Source organism: Odontesthes bonariensis, chromosome 11 (genome assembly GCF_027942865.1).
Source record: "Odontesthes bonariensis isolate fOdoBon6 chromosome 11, fOdoBon6.hap1, whole genome shotgun sequence".
NCBI classification, from domain to species: domain Eukaryota; kingdom Metazoa; phylum Chordata; class Actinopteri; order Atheriniformes; family Atherinopsidae; genus Odontesthes; species Odontesthes bonariensis.
The window spans coordinates 26457060-26475870 of NC_134516.1; the positions used below are offsets into that span (position 1 = coordinate 26457060).

The 18811-nt window shown below is 39.1% G+C and overlaps 7 non-coding genes across 7 annotated transcripts; 6 read left to right on the forward strand and 1 right to left on the reverse strand.

Annotated features, from left to right (window-relative positions):
- Positions 1-8070: 8070 nt before the first annotated feature.
- trnat-ugu (transfer RNA threonine (anticodon UGU)) lies at positions 8071-8144 on the forward strand. Its single transcript has one exon. It is a non-coding gene; the product is annotated as a tRNA-Thr (tRNA).
- A 1008-nt stretch (positions 8145-9152) lies between these two features.
- Positions 9153-9226, forward strand: trnat-ggu (transfer RNA threonine (anticodon GGU)). Its single transcript has one exon. It is a non-coding gene; the product is annotated as a tRNA-Thr (tRNA).
- Positions 9227-9530: 304 nt separating this feature from the next.
- On the forward strand, positions 9531-9604 carry trnat-ugu (transfer RNA threonine (anticodon UGU)). The gene has a single exon. It is a non-coding gene; the product is annotated as a tRNA-Thr (tRNA).
- Positions 9605-9864: 260 nt separating this feature from the next.
- trnat-agu (transfer RNA threonine (anticodon AGU)) lies at positions 9865-9938 on the forward strand. Its single transcript has one exon. It is a non-coding gene; the product is annotated as a tRNA-Thr (tRNA).
- Positions 9939-10231: 293 nt separating this feature from the next.
- Positions 10232-10305, forward strand: trnat-ugu (transfer RNA threonine (anticodon UGU)). The gene has a single exon. It is a non-coding gene; the product is annotated as a tRNA-Thr (tRNA).
- A 780-nt stretch (positions 10306-11085) lies between these two features.
- On the forward strand, positions 11086-11159 carry trnat-agu (transfer RNA threonine (anticodon AGU)). Its single transcript has one exon. It is a non-coding gene; the product is annotated as a tRNA-Thr (tRNA).
- Positions 11160-18331: 7172 nt separating this feature from the next.
- On the reverse strand, positions 18332-18442 carry trnal-caa (transfer RNA leucine (anticodon CAA)). The gene is made up of 2 exons: positions 18405-18442; positions 18332-18377 (listed from the first exon to the last, which is right to left on the reverse strand). It is a non-coding gene; the product is annotated as a tRNA-Leu (tRNA).
- Between the last annotated feature and the right edge of the window lie 369 nt (positions 18443-18811).

Below are 18811 nucleotides of genomic sequence, written 5' to 3' on the forward strand. Positions count from 1 at the left end.
CTGATTCTTTTTGCAATAAATCTACTATATCTAATTTCATTTTCATCCTACTAAGCTTTCTAATTAAATTATTTCTCTGAACCTGATAATTCCTACAATATATCATAACATGTTCTATTGTCTCATCTTCCCCACACTCACATTTCCCTGATTGATGTTTTCCTATCATATATAAGTTTTTATTTAATCCATTATGTCCAATTCTAAGTCTTGTTATAATGATCTCCTCTCTCCTACTTCTTTCTGTTCTTCTCATTTTCCCTATTTTCCTTTGTATTTTAAACAACCAACGTCCTTTTCTTTCTTCCTCCCATAACTTTTGCCATCTCTCTTCCATTTTTTGTTTTATAATACCCTTTACCTCTTTTACACTCATTCTTACATTAATATCAATCATTACTCTTTTTACACTCTGTTTTGCCATTCTATCTGCCATTTCATTTCCCTCAACTCCATAATGCGCTGGTACCCATATAAAATGAACTATAAGCCCCATCATATTAATTCTATATAGTGTTTGTTCTATTTCTATTAATACATCTGGTCTACTTTCTGACTTACTATTTTGAATACTAACTAATGAAGAACTTGAATCTGAACATATAATTGACTTTAATGGTTTAACCTCTTCTATCCATTGAACTGCTAAAAGTACCGCAATCATTTCTCCAGTATATACTGATACTCCATCACTTACCCTTTTCCCCACTTTAATTTTAAATTGCGGTACAATCATACCTATCCCTATCCTATCATCTAAAGTTTTGGATGCATCAGTATATATATTTACATAATTATAATATTGATTTATATGTTCCTGTACAACATATTTATTCAAACTAAAATTATTTCTATTCTTCTTTTCTAATAATGATAAATCTACTTTTGCTTCAGGTATTATCCATGGTGGAACTGTATGTAATGGAATCGTTTGACTTATATCTATTTTATCTAAATATTTTTCCCTACTTTTAGCATTTACTATTGTTCCATAACTTTTAATTTTTCCTTTTTCCCACCCTGTTTCTAACACTTTTACTGTTGGATTATCTTTTTTCTGACCTTGTAATTTTGACCAGTAGTTTAAGGATAATTGTTCCCTTCTCATTTTTAGAGGCATTTCACCCATTTCCACCTGTATTGCTGCTATAGGAGATGTTTTAAAGGCACCTGTACATATTCTTAAAGCCTGATATTGTATAGTATTTAACTTTTTTAGATTTGTATCTGCAGCTGAATTATACACTATACTCCCATAATCCAATACTGACCTAATTAAACCTGTATAAATAGCTTTCAATGACCTTCTATCAGCCCCCCACTCAGTACCAACTAAACATCTCATTATATTCAAAACCTTCCTACATTTATCTATTATTTTCTTAATGTGTACACCCCAAGTCATTCTTTCATCCAACCATAACCCAAGAAATTTAAATTGCTTAACTCTTTCCAATTCCTGCCCATATATTTTCAACTTAATTTCTCCATCCACTCTTTTCCTTGTAAAAAACATTATTTTAGTTTTTTCCACAGAAAACCTAAATCCCCATTTATATGACCACTTTTCCACCATTGAAATTGCTTCCTGTAGCTTCTTTACAATAAATTTTAAATTCCTTCCTCTTTTCCACATTGCTCCATCATCAGCAAACAGTGAACAACCCATTCCTCCTTCTGATTCCTTAAACATATCATTTACTATCACAGAAAATAATACTGGACTTACTATGCTTCCTTGTGGTGTCCCATTTTCTATATTAAAATTTTCAGAATATTCCTTCCCTATTCTCACTTGTATTTTTCTTTCTTCTAAAAATGTTTTAATCCATTTAAACATGTTACCACTTATACCCATTCTTCTAATTTTAACTAATAACCCTTCCCTCCACATCATATCATACGCTCTTTCAATATCAAAAAATACTGCTACTACACTCTCTTTATTTACTTGAGCCTTCCTAATTTCATGCTCTAAACCTATTATTGGATCCATTGTACTCCTCCCTTTTCTAAATCCACTTTGAACCTCTGTTATAAGTCCTTTACTTTCTATATAATATATCAATCTTTCATTTATCATTCTCTCCATTATTTTACATATATTGGATGTTAACGCTATTGGTCTATAATTTTCTGGTTTTGATTCATCTTTCCCTGGCTTTCTAATTGGTATAACCACAGCTTCTTTCCAACTTTTTGGTAATTCTCCCTCCTCCCAAATTCAATTATACAATTGCAATACAATGTTTTTAGAAAATTCACTTAAATTACTTACCATTACATAACAAATCTGATCTTTCCCTGGTGCTGTTAATTTTTTAAGTGCCCTATTTAATTCCATTATTGTAAATGCCATATTCAATACATCATCCGATTCTACCATTTTTTCCAATAGCTCCTTATTTTCCAGAATTGTTTTTTCTCTCCCTTTTTTCCCGTCTACACTGATATTTTCAGAACTATGAATTTTAACAAACACTTTTGCTAACATCTCTGCCTTATCTTTATCTGTCACTGCTGCTATTTCTCCATTATTTAATACTGGATATCCAGTCACTCTTTTAATTCCTTTCATTCTTTTAATCATTGTTCATACCTTAGATATTTCTGTCTCCCTCCCTATTGAGTTACAAAAACTCCTCCAATAATCTCTTTTTACATTTTTAACAGTTCTTCTTACCATTGCCTGAAATTTTTGTATTCATTCAAATTCTGAGGGTTATGATTTTTCTTTAATACTTTAAACGCTTTATTTCGTTTCTTAATAGCTGCAGTACATTCCATTGTCCACCATGGTACCAACTTCCTTTCCTTTTTCCCTCCTTTTATCCTTATAGTTTGATGAGCCGCTTCTACTATAGCATTACATATATTAAAATTCAAATCCTCAATACTACTATTTACATCCACTTTTCGTATTTTTAATTCACTATTATTCCTAAAAATTTTCCAATTTGCAGATCTAAAACACCATTTTTTCATCTCATTTATACAATATTTCTCTATATGCATTTTAACTTCTATCATAATAGGGTAATGATCACTTCCTATAGTTGTTTCATTAAGTACTTTCCATAAACTATTACCTGCTAAAGAATTTGACACTATTGTCAAATCAATGGCTGACTCTGTATTATTTCTAAAATTAATTCTTGTTCCACTCCCATCATTTAATACTACCAAATTTTTAACATCCATTATTTCTTCAATTACTTCCCCATTATAATCATTATAACTACCCCATAATGAGTTATGCCCATTAAAGTCCCCACACCAAATCACTTTACCCTCTAAATACTTCCCAAGTTCCTTCATTACCTCTAAAGATAGTTTTTTACATGGGTTATACAAATTTATTATTTTAATGTTCCCATTTATTGTCCAAATTTCAATAATAATATATTCTAATTATTTTCCTTTAGCTACTACTCTAAATTGAACTCCATTTTTTATAAATATTATACATCCTCCTCCAGACCCTCCCTCTCTATCTCTTCTAACACTTTCATATCCTTTAATAACAAAATCTAAACTTGGTTTAAGCCAAGTTTCCTGAATACATATAATATCCAACTCTTTTTTAAATTCTTTAATAAATCCCTTAAACTCCTGTCCATTAGCAATTAAACTCCTGGCATTCCACTGCAGGATGAACATTATATTCTGTCTTCCTGTCCTCCTGTCTTCCCTTCTCCCCCCAACTTTTTATTTATGTGCTCCCAAGATATGTCCTTTATCCCAAAGAACTTCTCTGCTCCTTTCACTATTATTTTGATTTTTTCTGTTTTATATTTTACTTGCTCTGTACAGTTAATTACATATGCAATGAACAACATAATCTTCTCAGCTGTCAACCCTGTATCTGTTCTTATCTGTCTTTGTTCTGATGTTGTATTCCTCTCAGCTGTCATCACTGTATCTGTTCTCATCTGTCTTTGTTCTGATGTTGTATTTATAATAGTTTCCCCTGACACCTCTCTTGGCTTCTTCATTCTCTTTGCAGCTTCTGCATAGCTTATATTTTGAGTAACTTTAACCTGTTCTATTTCCACTGCTTTTCTTCTAACTTCGCATCCTCCATAAGTCACCCTGTGTTGCCCTCCACAGTTACAGCAAATATCCTTTTCATTTTTACACTCTTCATATCCATGCTCCCCTCCACACTTTGGACATCTTTGTTTCCCCTTGCATGCTGCTGCTATATGTCCATATCTCTGACATTTATAACATCTTAGCGGAGGAGAATTGTATGGCCTAACAGGAAAGACCATACATCCAACTCTTATCTTTTCTGGAAGAACTTCTCCTTGAAATTCTAACATCACTGACATGCTTTCCACTCTCTTTCCTTCCACTGTTCTCATTAATCTTTTAATGTTGCTTATCTCATTTCCACTAATACTACATTTTAACTTTTCTAGATCTTCATCCACCGGTATTCCATAAATTACTCCTCTAGCTATTTTAGCTTCTCCCATTATCTTTATCTCATTCACCATTTTTTTGCAAATGTTCTGACTATTCATCACTTTGTTTTTCTGCTCTTCACTCCCCACTATAATCAACAGATTTCCATCTCTTAGAATCTTAGCCAGAATCAACTCACCAAACTTCTTTTTTAGTTCCCTCGATAAATTTATTGGACTTAGTTGAATACCCTCATCTTCTTTCCTGAATTTTATAATTATTTTGGTTTCCTACCTGACAACCTTCTTACACACTATATTATTTTCGTCTGAGCTATTTCCTTCGAGACTTCGCTTACTACTTTGCGTTCCCCTCATATTATCTTCCTTCGTCCTTCTCTCTTTTCCTGACCTACCACTACCACATACATGACTCCAATCTCCATTATCCATTTCATCATCTCCCTCGTCTTCACCCTGAGACGCCATACAATCCAGTCACAAATCAGTTTATGCCAACCGCCACGTCACTCCAAACCTCCAACTCCTCCGAACTACGAATTCAAATCCACGTCACGTCACGTCACGTCACGTCACGTCACGTCACGTCACGTCACGTCACGTCACGTCACGTCACGTCACGTCACGTCACGTCACGTCACGTCACGTCACGTCACGTCACGTCACGTCACGTCACGTCACGTCACGTCACGTCACGTCACGTCACGTCACGTCACGTCACGTCACGTCGACCAGCTCTGCTGGGGACCCAATCCAGTCGAGGGATCGAAACTGGCAAGAGAGGAACTTTTGAAGCACAGGCTCCAGGTGTGCCCAATCAGTCTGACGAGCACTCCTTACTCTCTGTAGAAGGGAAAAGGCACTGAAGAGAACCGGGACATCTAGTGGAGCGGAGGGGTCGTCACAATATGCATGGTTCTCACATTACTGGCATGGGGACGTTACAAAACAACTTTATAAACAGCATGTAACTCACCGGCTGGTTGTAGGCTCGCGCATGTGAAAGCCCAAAAGAGTCGATGGTTTTTCTTCTCTAGAAAAACTGCGTTCACGTATTTAAAACATTACAACAATACATGCCCAGTAATATTGTTGTAATGTTTTAAATACTTGAACGCAGTTTTTCTAGAGAAGATAATTGTTTTGTATATGGGATTATTCTCCATCGACTCTTCTGGGCTTTCACATGCGTGAGCCTACAACCAGCCGGTGAGTTACATGCTGTTTATAAAGTTGTTTTGTAACGTCCCCATGCCAGTAATGTGAGAACCATGCATATGGTTTTGATGGTAAGGCTTGTGACTTTATTGTCGGATGGTTTATAAAGTGGTGTGACGTTTCTGCAGTGTGCAAGTTGTTGTTTTACGTGGAAGGGTTAGCGCTTGCCCCTTAGCCACCACGTATTAGCCTCGCATGACAGGCTGCGCGAACAGCGCAATCTCCACACAGGGAGCACAGATGTGCACCTCTCTGTGTCCTACTATCAGTATTTGACAACCTCTAGCAATGGAAATGCGCTTCAAATGCCCCGGAGTTCCCCTTTAACGTGCTAACAACAGACAGGTGCTTGTGAGGGACTATCAGGACAGGTGGACGCTGGAGGCTCATCTGGTTGCTCTGGTATCAGCCTCATTGTCTCCTCTCGCCTCCACCCTCCTGTCTGTGCTAAAGGCACTTAGTCACTGCCAAATATTTTACTGTCGTAAAATAGCTCTACCCAAATTATTGTAATTCTCAGATTTTCTATTTCAGTTAAACGTAGAAGCTGGAAATAACATCCTAGATGTTGAGTTTTCACACCGACCCACTGACACATTTAACAAGTTAACTGAGGCCTGTAGAGTCTGAGATGTAGCTCTTATTGGTCCTTTAAAGGAGACATGTTTTGCCCTTTTTGGTCCAATTTCCCGAGGTCTTACTGAAATGTGTGAGACAGGTCAGGAGCTCCTGGTCTTATTGGCCAAGTTTTTCCCCCAAAAGTGTATTTTATTTCCTAAACATGAGGCTTTTCTAACTTTAACCCAGTACTTTTAATGTTTTACACCTTTCGACCAAGTAGTTTTGGAAAAAAAGGTGAAAAACGAATGAAGGAAACAACGGTCTCACAGCAGTTCAAAGACTGGTGTCAAACACAAGTCCCGTGTTTAGGAGATGGTTGACTATCCTCTGCATCCTTTTTAATCTCCTGACTTGGTCAGTGTTACTTGTTGATAATCCAGCGGTGCAGGATGATGTTTCCTGTTAGTTTTGGCAGAACTGGTGCTCAGCTGCTGGCACAGAGGAATAACTGGCCCAGCAAAGAGCCTCCAACAAATAACCAACCGGATGATCCAGAACTTCCTGCAGCTACACAAAGATAAAACAGAGGTCATTGTCAGCTGTTAAAAATCTGAGCTCAGCTTCAGGCTGTGATGTTAAAAAGCACAAACCAAGCAGGAATCTGGGTGTTATTATGGACTCAGAGCTGAGCTTCAGCAGCCAGATCAGGTCAGTTAGGAAGTCAGCCGACTATCACCTGGAGAATATTTCCAGGATTAAAGGACTTCCTTCCCTGGTTACCTGTCAGATTTTATTACTCATTTTAAAAGCTTTGAATAGTTGGACGGTTGCCTCTGTCTATGATCTGTGAACTCCTTACTCCCCTGATTGCTGCTCACACGGCCCACTGTTTAATATAACTGAGCTGTTCATTAGATGGAAATGAATCCCTGCATACTCCTAAAAATCACTTTATTTTGAGGCTTTTTCTTCAAATTAAAACCCCACTTTCAGAATTACTCGGGACTCTTTGTAAAATGCAAATAAAGCCAGAAAGATATGATCTTAGAACTGTTAAAAAGTTCTATCTAATTAGAAATAGTGCAAGATCAGTGCCATCTGTTGGTTTCCTTAGCGAGGAAATAGTTTTTGAATTGCTCTGTATGAATGAATCCAATTCATTCTGAATTGAATTATAATTACAATGAATTGAACTCCAATTGGCCTGAATTGGACTTTATTACTAAAGTACCCTGAGATGACATTTGTTGTAATTGTAATAGTTTATTCTGGCAACATTTTAAACAAACTGACATTATTCTGTCTTGGGAAACACTGCTGGTGGAAAACATGATACTGGCTGCTGAAAAACTGGCAGAAGTGGACCTTCCAACGTGACAGTGACAGGAAGTAATCAGCTGAAGTCCTCCAGAGATTAACAGAGAACACAAATCAACATTCTGGAATCCGGACTTCACTTCCATCCAGAATCTGTGGTTGGAACCACAGACCAGAAGAGACAGAACAGAAGCCTTCACAAAGCTGTGATGTCATCACTGTAGTGACATCACAATCAATGTCATCTCTGATCTTGTATGACATCACAAAGTTTCTACAGTCCAGACATTTTCACTGCTTTTTCACAGCTGGTCAGGAGTTTATCTGAAGAAACACGTCCAGTTTTTGAAGCAGATTTGAAAGTCACAGCAAACGGTTTTCACATCGCCTAAAAAACACTTAATTACTATCTTAAATAATCATTTTAACAAGCACTTAGAAACAACGCTTACTTACTATCTTAAAAAGTCATTTTGATTTTAAGTACTTACAAACAACAAGCAAAATGTTTTCTTTATTCTTTCATCAGTTTTATGAACCATGTGGTGCTGTGGCTTAGTTGGTCAAAGTTCCTGTCTTGTAAACAGGAGATCCTGGGTTCAAATCCCAGCAGTGCCTGTGGGCCTTCACAGCTGGCTGTGACTTAGCATATAAAACTTCTTATTATCAGCTTTCTACTAAATACTTTTCACTGGTCCACTTAAAGCTGTCGTCGGCAACTTTGTTTTAGTCATATTAGCTTGAACTGTCATGGGATTCTGGAAGTAGAATATTAAATAGGCTGTTTAGGAAAAATCCCGAATTCTGTAGCTCCCTCTGAAGCCTGTAATCGTGCCTGCAAAAATTGAGCGCTCCCGGCTGTTTTTAACCAATCACCTTAGGTTTATTATTTATCTATTATCTGAGCAGAACAGTCACCAACCACGTCTTCCATGCTGAGCGTGGGTCTGCCCCCAGCTTGTGTGCGCGCACACCGGTGTGAACTCACGTGCACAACCTCGTCCACAGAGGGGGAGGGACCTGAAAGTTGTATCAGTTCGAATTTTCCGACTTTTGACTCGGAATTTTGAAAACCTGCCAACGGCAGCTTTAATGAAAGTGCGTATAAATAGCACACACCTTTTAAAGTCTCATTTATGCCTATTTTATACTTTCAGAGTGTAATTTTCCTCCGTTCACATAACAAGTCAAATGGTTAAGGTACAGTACGGTGGAGGTTCTCCTCCTGTCACACTACATAACATCAAAATGAACGTACAAACCGTGAAATAGTCAGAGTTAGAGTAAAAGCTGAGGGCAGGACGTCATTTCCTTGAAATATGTAGCGGAAAATAAAACGCAAAAGCATAAAAGAGCCTTGTAAAAACACAGTAAATGACTTGGCGCGTAATAAGTACACCGCTTCATGAGATCTGGCTGTAACTGGTGAAAATGACTTCCTCATGAACAGCAGGGTCTGAGTTGAAAACTCAACAATATCTGCAAAATATGATGAAGTTTTGAACCAATTGGAGGCACTTCTACTCATGGCTTTAACTATTCTTGAGGTACAGAATCACAAATAACACTTCCTGAGGTGGATCCAGTTCCTGCTCTTTATTCTTTCATCAGTTTTATGACCCATGTGGTGTTGTGGCTTAGTTGGCCAAAGTGCCTGTCTGGTAAACAGGAGATCCTGGGTTCAAATCCCAGCAGTGCCTTAAGCTGTTATTATGTACGTCAACATGGTGCCATAACTGTTTACAGCAGAGCTTCAGGAGTGCTGGACTTCCAAAACAGTCTGTACTTGGAGGCACTTCATCTCATGGTTTTAACTATTCTTGAGTTACAGAAGATTGAACTGGGACTTAATCCAATGTTTTCACATATGAAGATAATTTGAATGACATCAAGCCCTGATTTATGCAGAGATCACATGAATTTCGGAAATAAATCACAAAAACCACTTCCTGAGGTGGATCCAGTTCCTGCTCTTTATTCTTTCATCAGTTTTATGAACCATGTGGCGCTGTGGCTTAGTTGGTCAAAGTGCCTGTCTTGTAAACAGGAGATCCTGGGTTCAAATCCCAGCAGTGCCTATGGGCCTTCAGAGCAAACTATGATTTAGCATGAGAAACTGGTTGTTATCAGGTTCTACTGAATGCTTTGCGTTGTTGCTCTTCATCAAATGATGGACCTTTCAATGAGCATCATGGTTATTATGAGTCTGTTCTTTGGTCAGACTTCATAAAAATGTTTTTAGAAGTCACATTTAGTTTTGGGAGAGTCTCTGCAGCTCATTTCCTGAAATGGATCCAGTTCCTGCTCTTTATTCTTTCATCAGTTTTATGGACCATGTGGTGCTGTGGCTTAGTTGGTCAAAGTGCCTGTCTAGTAAACAGGAGATCCTGGGTTCAAGTCCCAGCGGTGCCTTACATACGTCAACATGGTGCCATAACTGTTTACAGCAGTGCTTCAGGAGTGCTGGACTTCCAAAACAGTCTGTACTTGGAGGCACTTCTACTCATGGCTTTAACTATTCTTGAGGTACATAAGATTGAACTTGGACTATATCCAATGTTTTCACATATGAAGATAATTTGAATAACATCAAGCCCTGATTTATGCAGAGATCACATGAATTTCTGAAATAGATCACAAAAACCACTTCCTGAGGTGGATCCAGTTCCTGCTCTTTATTCTTTCATCAGTTTTATGAACCATGTGGCGCTGTGGCTTAGTTGGTCAAAGTGCCTGTCTTGTAAACAGGAGATCCTGGGTTCAAATCCCAGCAGTGCCTGTGGGCCTTCAGAGCAAGCTATGACTTAGCATGAGAAACTGGTAGTTATCAGGGTTCTACTGAATGCTTTGCATAATTGGTCTTCATCAGATGATGGACCTTTCAATGAGCATCATGGTTATTATGAGTCTGTTCTTTAGTCAGAGTTCATAAAAATGTTTTTTGGAAGTCACAGTTAGTTTTGGGAGAGTCTCTGGAGCTCATTTCCTCAAATGGATCCAGTTCCTGCTCTTTATTCTCAGTGGTGGAAGAAGTACTGAAGTGTAGTACTTAAGTAAAAGTATAAATACCCAGCAAAATATATACTTAAGTAAAAGTAGAAGTACTGCATCAAAAATCCTACTTAAGTAAAAGTCATAAGTACTGACTTTTAAATTTACTTTAAGTATTAAAAGTAAAAGTACTCGCGCTATTGGTTGTCTTTCAATGTCTAGGCCATTTTGATGAAGAATGCAGGTATAGTTACTGGTAATACTTAAGCCTGTACAGAAGTCACTGTTAGTAAAAACTATAAGCAACATTGAAGCTGACAGAGCCACCTGATTGGTTTAAACATATTTTTGTGTAGGCAACGTTATGGCAAAACTGCATTTATAAAATGTAATGAGTAACAACACATATTGTAGAAATGTAGTGGAGTAAAAGTCGAAAGTATGCATTATTATTTTTACTTAAGTAAAGTACAAATACGGAAAAATGTACTTAAGTACAGTAACGAAGTAAAAATACTTCGTTACATTCCACCACTCTTTATTCTTTCATCAATTTTATGAACCATGTGGCGCTGTGGCTTAGTTGGTCAAAGTGCCTGTCTAGTAAACAGGAGATCCTGGGTTCAAATCCCAGCAGTGCCTTAAGGTGTTATTATGTACATCAACATGGTGCCATAACTGTTTAAAGCAGTGCTTCAGGAGTGCTGGACTTCCAAAACAGTCTGTACTTGGAGGCACTTCTACTCATGGCTTTAACTATTCTTGAGTTACAGAATCACAAAAAGCACTTTCTGAGGTGGATCCAGTTCCTGCTCTTTATTCTTTCATCAGTTTTATGAACAATGTTGGCGCCGTGGCTTAGTTGCTCAGTGCCTGTCTAGAGTAAAAATTGTTTTTGTTCTTAGACACTATAAAAGAAATAAGTCTCAGTACTTTTCCATGATGACCTAAAGTGATCCAGGAATGGGAAGACAAAACAATTGGGAAAGCAAGGGCAGATTCACACAAACACATTGGGCCTCATGCAAGAACATTTTCGTATTTTTATTCTAAATTTCTCTCACTTTTTTCGTAAGAAGGTCTCGTACGAACACGCCACGTCAGATTCAACAAGCGCTCTTAACTTCAGAAAAAGTGTGTAAACGACCTGCGTAAATGATGAATCACACTCCTGCGTATCTTAAGTTCACATGCACGAGGATAGTAGATTTGCATACTCCACGCCCTAAATGTAATATATAAGGCTGTGCTTCCTCTCTCCTGTGCCAGGAAGTGTTGAGTGTTGAGTCATGAGAATTACATCAAGGCGCAGAAACAACAACTTTACGGGCTGTGAGACTGAACTTCTGCTTTCAGAGATCCAAAAAGGAAAATCTGTCATTTTAGCAGTGTCAGCAGTGGAATTACGGGACCTGCTAAAGCCAAGAAATGGGAAGCAATTACGAGTGCTGTTAATACCATGTCACCGAAATAAAAAAATAAATGGTTTGATATGAAAATGGCTTAAAAAAAACGTCTCGCCCTGGGCAGGCGATCGATGACTGCAACTAAAGCCGTGCAATCAGTTGTTGCCTCATCATGATGGCACTTTGATGGGGTGGTCCATGAGGGGGGTCTTCTGGCACCACACCTTCTGGTCAGCCTGGGCTGGTTCAGGTGGAGACGCTCGTTCATGGCAATTTTGCGCCATGAACGAGGTATCGAGACACACCCACCTGGCCTTCAGCTCAGTGCGCTCCTCAACAGCACGGGTGCTTTGATGCGTATATGTGTCTCGTGCTCCAATTATGATTGGCAGTCCAGCCACGGGATGAAAGTCCCTCTTAATTTGTACTTGTTGGACAGCGGTGTTTGGGAATCTGATGTACCATGGGTGATAAACTGATGAGAGTTTTGATGACCAAGGGGAGCGCACGACTCACAGAGGACTGGGACACCCCCGATCTGTCTCCAGTCTCCCTCTGAAAGGTTCCCGTGGCCAAAAGTCAAAGGGTTGTGAGGACCTGGACGTGTGGTGGAATTGGGTTTGATCGGCGTGTTTTTCTCTGGAATTGTGGCTCTAGCAAGCTGCATATTTGTAGCAGCACAGTCCTTGGCAATCTTAATCGCGATGTCAGCCATTCGTCTGTCTCCACACGGTCTCTTCCAAGAGCCTGACGCACTAAGGCATCCAAAAGTAGCAAGTCAGCCGCTGGTTACGCTTCCCATTATATACAGATTCAAATTAACCTTTAATTAGTGCACAATTTAAGCTAAACAGAATAATGTCAGCATCACTATGGGGTATAATGTATATTTATTTATGTTTTCTTCAAAGTGATTAAATATACAATCCATTAGTCAAGCAAACTTGATTTGAATAACAGCGGACTATTTTACGAAACTCCTACGACAGCTCTGGATCACTCGTAAATTCTGTTCGTACCCGAAACAAAACGTAAAATACGAAAAGATTGGTGAATGCGCAAATTCTCTTAAATCCCTCGTACGGACGATTTAAGAACAAATCTGTGCGTACGAACGGTTCTTGCATGAGGCCCATTGTCAGCTTGTACTTGAGCTCCCCCTACAGGAGAGCAGATAAATACAGATGGGAACAGTGTGCAGAGGTTTCTGTTCAGTGTTCACATGTGTTTGGATCACTGTGTTGACTCACAGCACAGAAACACCAGCCTTTATCTTCTGGCTGCAGATTCTTTACTGTGAATGTTCCTCTCTCAGCTTCAGTCTTGGTGGCTGAGAATTTGTCTTTGCTGAATTCTCCAAAGTCGTGATCAGTTTTACCTGTAGCTGTGAACACGATAAGTTTCATAGTTTCTCCAGGCAGCTGTCTGTACCAGTACATCTGGTGATAGCCTCCACCCTTTGTGTGGTTACAGTGTATTGTTGCATTTTCACCCTGCGGCTCCCACAGTATGGGAGTCTGGTAGACATCACTTCCATCAACATGACCTGTGAGTACAACAGAGAAAGTTACCACAAATGAGCATTTTACCAGTTAACGGTTTCACCGTTTAACAAATATTCAAACACGTTAAACGGAGGCGGGTTTGTGTGTGGTCGGTACAGGAGTTCGTCAGTGTCTTTGGACATGTTGACGGAGCTGATGGTGCTTTAAAGACAGAGGCAGATATACTATCTGATATACTACAGATATAGATATACTATTTGGGGTTTGTCACAGAACTTCTGAGCTTTTTGTCTATTTTGTTTGTTTCACTGTCTGCTCATTCACCAGTTTTCTTAAAGACATCTTAATTCACAATGAAACAATCGCTACCTGTGAGGAAATGATAAATAAGAAATGTGATGATCCTGTAGAAGTCTGACATGAGTGCAGTCACTCTGACGTCAGCAATGAAACACAGGAGTGAAATCATGACAGGGTTTCTCCTTTTAACTGAACTGAGAGGGATTTTATGAGCCAACCGATGTGATGTCAAGAGAGGAGTGGCTTCCTGTGGCTGTAAAGCAGACTGATGGCTCCCATTGTTGCTGCAGTTATCCATCATTTACCTGCATTCTTAAACTTCTGCTTTTTCAGACAACATGAAAAAGGCTCGTTACACTTTTTTTAAACCCAAAGTGCTGCCTTGTGTAGTGAGATCTTCAGCAGGTGTCCCAGAGCAGTTTTTTTCATTTTCATTCAAAACCACTGAAGTTGATAAGTCGTGTTCAGTTTTTGGGGATTTGTGTCATTGTGCATCTGGTGCAGCACAGATGATTTGTTTAAAAGCCTTGAAAAAAAAACTTATAAAACTATGTTTCACAGAGTTTTGCAGATGTTGATACAGTCAGAAAAGTCTCAGCATCTATACTTGTGTTAAGGCTGAAATGAGATGAGTGAGGTTTAAAGAGGAATGAAGAGGATGAAGAAACACCATCACTGTAACTGATGAAGTGGAAGGAGGGAGTGGCTTCACATATTCTTGCTGCTGTAGATTGCCTTCCTGGATGTATAAATCGTGCTAAAGTGAGACACCAAGTTAAAGTGTACAGAAACAGTGTTACAGAAGTGTGCTGCGAATGCATCAAACTGAAAGGCAACCACATAGCAGCTGCTTTGGGAGCCTGCAGAAAAAAACTTGTGTGCAGTTTTTGTAGAGTTCAAAGGGGATTTGTGTCATTGTGCTTCTGGTGCTGCACAGTAGTAAACTGCACTGTAATTCACTCCTGCATCTGGGATGTGCACAGATCCATTCTTTGCTGCGTCTCCACCCAAATCTCCAGCGAGATTGAAACCATCTTTATATTTGTCTTCCATTGTGACAGCTTTGTAGTTCAATTATCCAATGAGTTTCATTGCTGTGTCTCCAGGTGGCTGCTGGTAGCAGAGCATCACTCTGTAGTCACTTTTACTGTGGCTGCAGAAAATCTGCATTTTGGCACCAGGATTTCTGATGAGATCAGAGGGAGACTGACGGACCTCAAGACCCAGACTAACAGCTGGAAACAGAAAGACAATAGAACATTTTAGATAATGAGAAATGGTAAATGTCATGAATTTAGTGATTTCAGACAAATTATTGTAATGTACTTTAACCGGGCCGACAGTTGTCCATTACTGCAGTGATACATTTCTGTGGCTTATCTGTCATCAATGCCCACCCAAAAGAATGATTCTTTTTTTATTGACATTCAGAAACAAACATTCACATCCGGTACATGTGCATACATCTTACATCTCTTGTCTGTCCTAAATGCCAAAGTGGTATTTTTATTTTATGTCTAAACGATAACAAAAAAACAAAACAAACAACAACAAAAACACACAAGAATATGTACAAAGTGGGGAGTGATCCTTTTTATATGGCATAGTTATTGATTTGTAAAATAAAATCAGGCCTATGGGGCGTGACATAGTTGACCCAGTTTTCCCAGTATGAGGTGAATTTCTCCAGTTTAAAATGAACAAATGCTGTTATTCTCTCCATTTTATATATGTCCATTGTGATGTCCATCCAGATGTTGACAGTTGGGCTCTCTTGTGATAGCCATTTCCTGGTGATATTCTTTTTGCAAGCCATTAGCAGGATATTTAGGAGGTGCTTATCTCCTTTCAGCCATCCCTCAGGTATGTGTCCGAAAAACATAGTCTTAATGTCGAGGGGTATTTCACATTTGAAGATGTCCTGTAGGGCGTTGTGTATCTTTTTCCAATAGTCCTTCATGAGCGGGCAGTCCCAGAAGATGTGATAATGGTTTTCATTTTGATTTCCACACTTCCTCCAGCAGACTGAGGAGTTATTGTCATAGTGAGATTTCTGGGAGGGTGTAATAAAGCACCTAATCAGGCTTTTCCAGCCAAACTCCCTCCACTTCTGTGAGCTGGTACACATCCATTGATACCTCCATATTGTGGTCCATTCTTCTTCAGATATAATTATTCCTCCTTCCTTCTCCCATTTTGTTTTAATATATGAAGTTGAATGTGATTTCAAATTCGACAGACTCTTATGTAAGCATGAAACAGTTCTATCAATAGTTTCTGAATTATAGGCTTTTGTAAACAGTTCAATCAAACATGTGCCAGTCTTTGTTACATTTTTCATCTTCGTATCAACATAGTGCCGCAGCTGCAGATATCCATAGAAGTCTTGTTTTTCTACTAAATGTGTCCTTTTAAGCGTTTCAAAACTGAGCATTTTTCCATCTTTCATTAGCCTGCATAAGGCTGTTATACCCTTAGCTATCCAATCTTTGAATCTAGAGTCCAACTTATTAGGTGCAAACTCTGAGTCATAGGCGCACCATTTAAGAACTGTAATATCACTCTCGAGTTTATGTTCCTTTATGATAGACCCAAAAGAATTTTAAGACCCAAAGAGACAATTTACAGCATCGAGCAGTTGGTTGTACTCACATCATTGTCATCATCACTGAAGGGCATCATCTTCATTCAAAACTGAGAGATGCAATGGATGTCTGCAAGCTGTGTATCAGCAGTGTTGAAGTTAGTTAAAGGCTTTCACAAACTACTGAAACAGGTGTTACTCTGCACCGGTCTGGTAAGGATCCGACTTCCACGGGTTCCGTATTCTGTACATTAAGGGGGGTTCTGTGTGATGTCACAGGGGGCTCAGCGAAGAAATTAGAACATTCTGGGGTTCTAATTCTGCACTAAGAGAAAGGGTCATGGAGTAAAGAGGTTTTTAAATCAAAACAAACATTTCTGTCCAGGCTTCTCATGTGGGAAGCTGAAAATCTGCTATACTTGTACACACTCGTTCGGGTTCATAGTTCACACCAGTGAGCAGCTAACAACTACGTGAAAACAGCGTTATAGTGGCCATCCCCCTCTATATTCTCACCATTATCTGTTGGACAACCCATAATAAAAGTGGTGGTTCTTTTGACTCCAGGGATTCATTTGATGTTGATCCAAAACCTTCTAAGTACATCAGTCGGGCAGAGAACTTGAAACTGTTGATGAACTTGCTTCGAGACAACAGCTGAAACATCCAGTTTGAAACGTTCTACGTCTTCAAGGTTTGCATCTAAATGTTTGATGTTCAACCACGTTGTAAACATTCAATACGAATGACTGGAATGTTTATTTAAAAAGGGAAACTGGGCCGCGAGAGGCCACCCAGCCTTTGTGCAACAAAGTTGTTAAATACTGATCTCTTAAATCAGTACCGGTCCGCGAGACATTCCAAACCGGGAAAATAAAAAAAAATAAAAAAATGTTTTAAAATTACATTTTTTTTTCTTTAAATTTTAAAAAAAGACATGGAAATCGGGAATTCTTTAATTTCACTCGCTCCTACACTCGATTCTATACTTGGAAACTGCATTGATTGCATTATAGGAGGCCGATTGTGCACGTTTATTTTTTTCAATGATGACTGTCTGTCATCATATCCTAATTATCCTAATTTGTAAAAGCGTCTGCTAAATGTAATGTAAAAGAAGTGAATGCATGTAGAAATACCCCCACCCTCAGTGTCTGTTGAACGTAAAGTACTAAAAAAGTAGCTCATTTCGACTGTTTGCTTCTCTTCTTTGTACAGATCAGGTGGAGTCTGGCTGACTGTCACTGAGAGAGGAACCTGTGGCTTTTAAGATTAAGATTAAGAGTCTCATGCTCTACCGACTGAGCTAGCTGGGCTATTCACATGTTATAAAACATGCCTTCCGATAAAAAAGAAGAGATAAAACAAGCCTAAGTCAACTTTCTGAGATTTAGAATGACATCAGAACACATTCCTCCCTTTTCAGTCAATCGACTGGATCCCAATCAGCTGTTAGGGTTTTCCATGAGGTAATACCACCTGGCACCAGGTGGTACATTTTTAGCACCTACTCGGTCGGGGTCGAGTTGAGTCAAGCCGAAAATGTGACATCTACAGACTGCAGGCCACTGATTGGCCAGGGAGTGATGTCACTGGATGAATCATGAAAGCCACTCCTTAACAAGAACCGGCAACAGCAACAGTTGGATTTTATGTATTCTGTGATCGTCAACGAGGTGGATTGCTAGACACAAAGACATAGACCAAGCAGCAGGTATACCTTTGCCTCGATGTCCTACATTGTTGTGTCATGTTTGTGTCACATAAGACTGACATCACAGGACTTTTGGACCTCCTTGCTATAACGACCCCACCCACATTGAGGTGGTTGTGAGTAAGTACTAGTGGAAAAGAGCTTAATGTTGCAGGAGAACTGCCTCATTGCACATCAGAATTGTGTATGTTAATGGGAGGAACTGAAGGCCCGTCTTCAGAGATAAATGCCCTTTTTCACCATGGCCTGACATGGCTTTCTTCATGGTCTTCTAATATGCAAGTAAGATTTAAGCATGAAATTAATGTCAGGAGTGGGATTTGAACCCATGTCTCCTTTGGGAGACCAGAAGTCCCTGTGCTAAGGAAGGAATGAAGCCTTGAGTCTGGCGCCTTAGACCGCTCGGCCATCCTGACACGGTTACTTCCCTGACTGTGTAAAATACGACAAACGTGAACCAAAATTCAAAACTCTACTCCACTTGACTATATTCGACTCAGGTTTTAGGGTTTTCCATGAGGGAGTAACAGCTGGGAGCAGGTACATTTTTAGCACCTACACGGCAGGGATTCGAGTTGAGCCGAAAATGTGACGTCTACAGACTGCAGGCCACTGATTGGCCAGGGAGTAATGTCACTGGATGAGTAATGAAGGCAAGAGAGGGCCAGAGGCCATGGGTCGTTATTCAGATTTTTCTTATTTTGTTTTAAAGTGAATGATCATACTTGAGCAAAAAGGGAATACAGAAATGACATGAGCCCAAAGAAAGGTAAACATAATGCTCT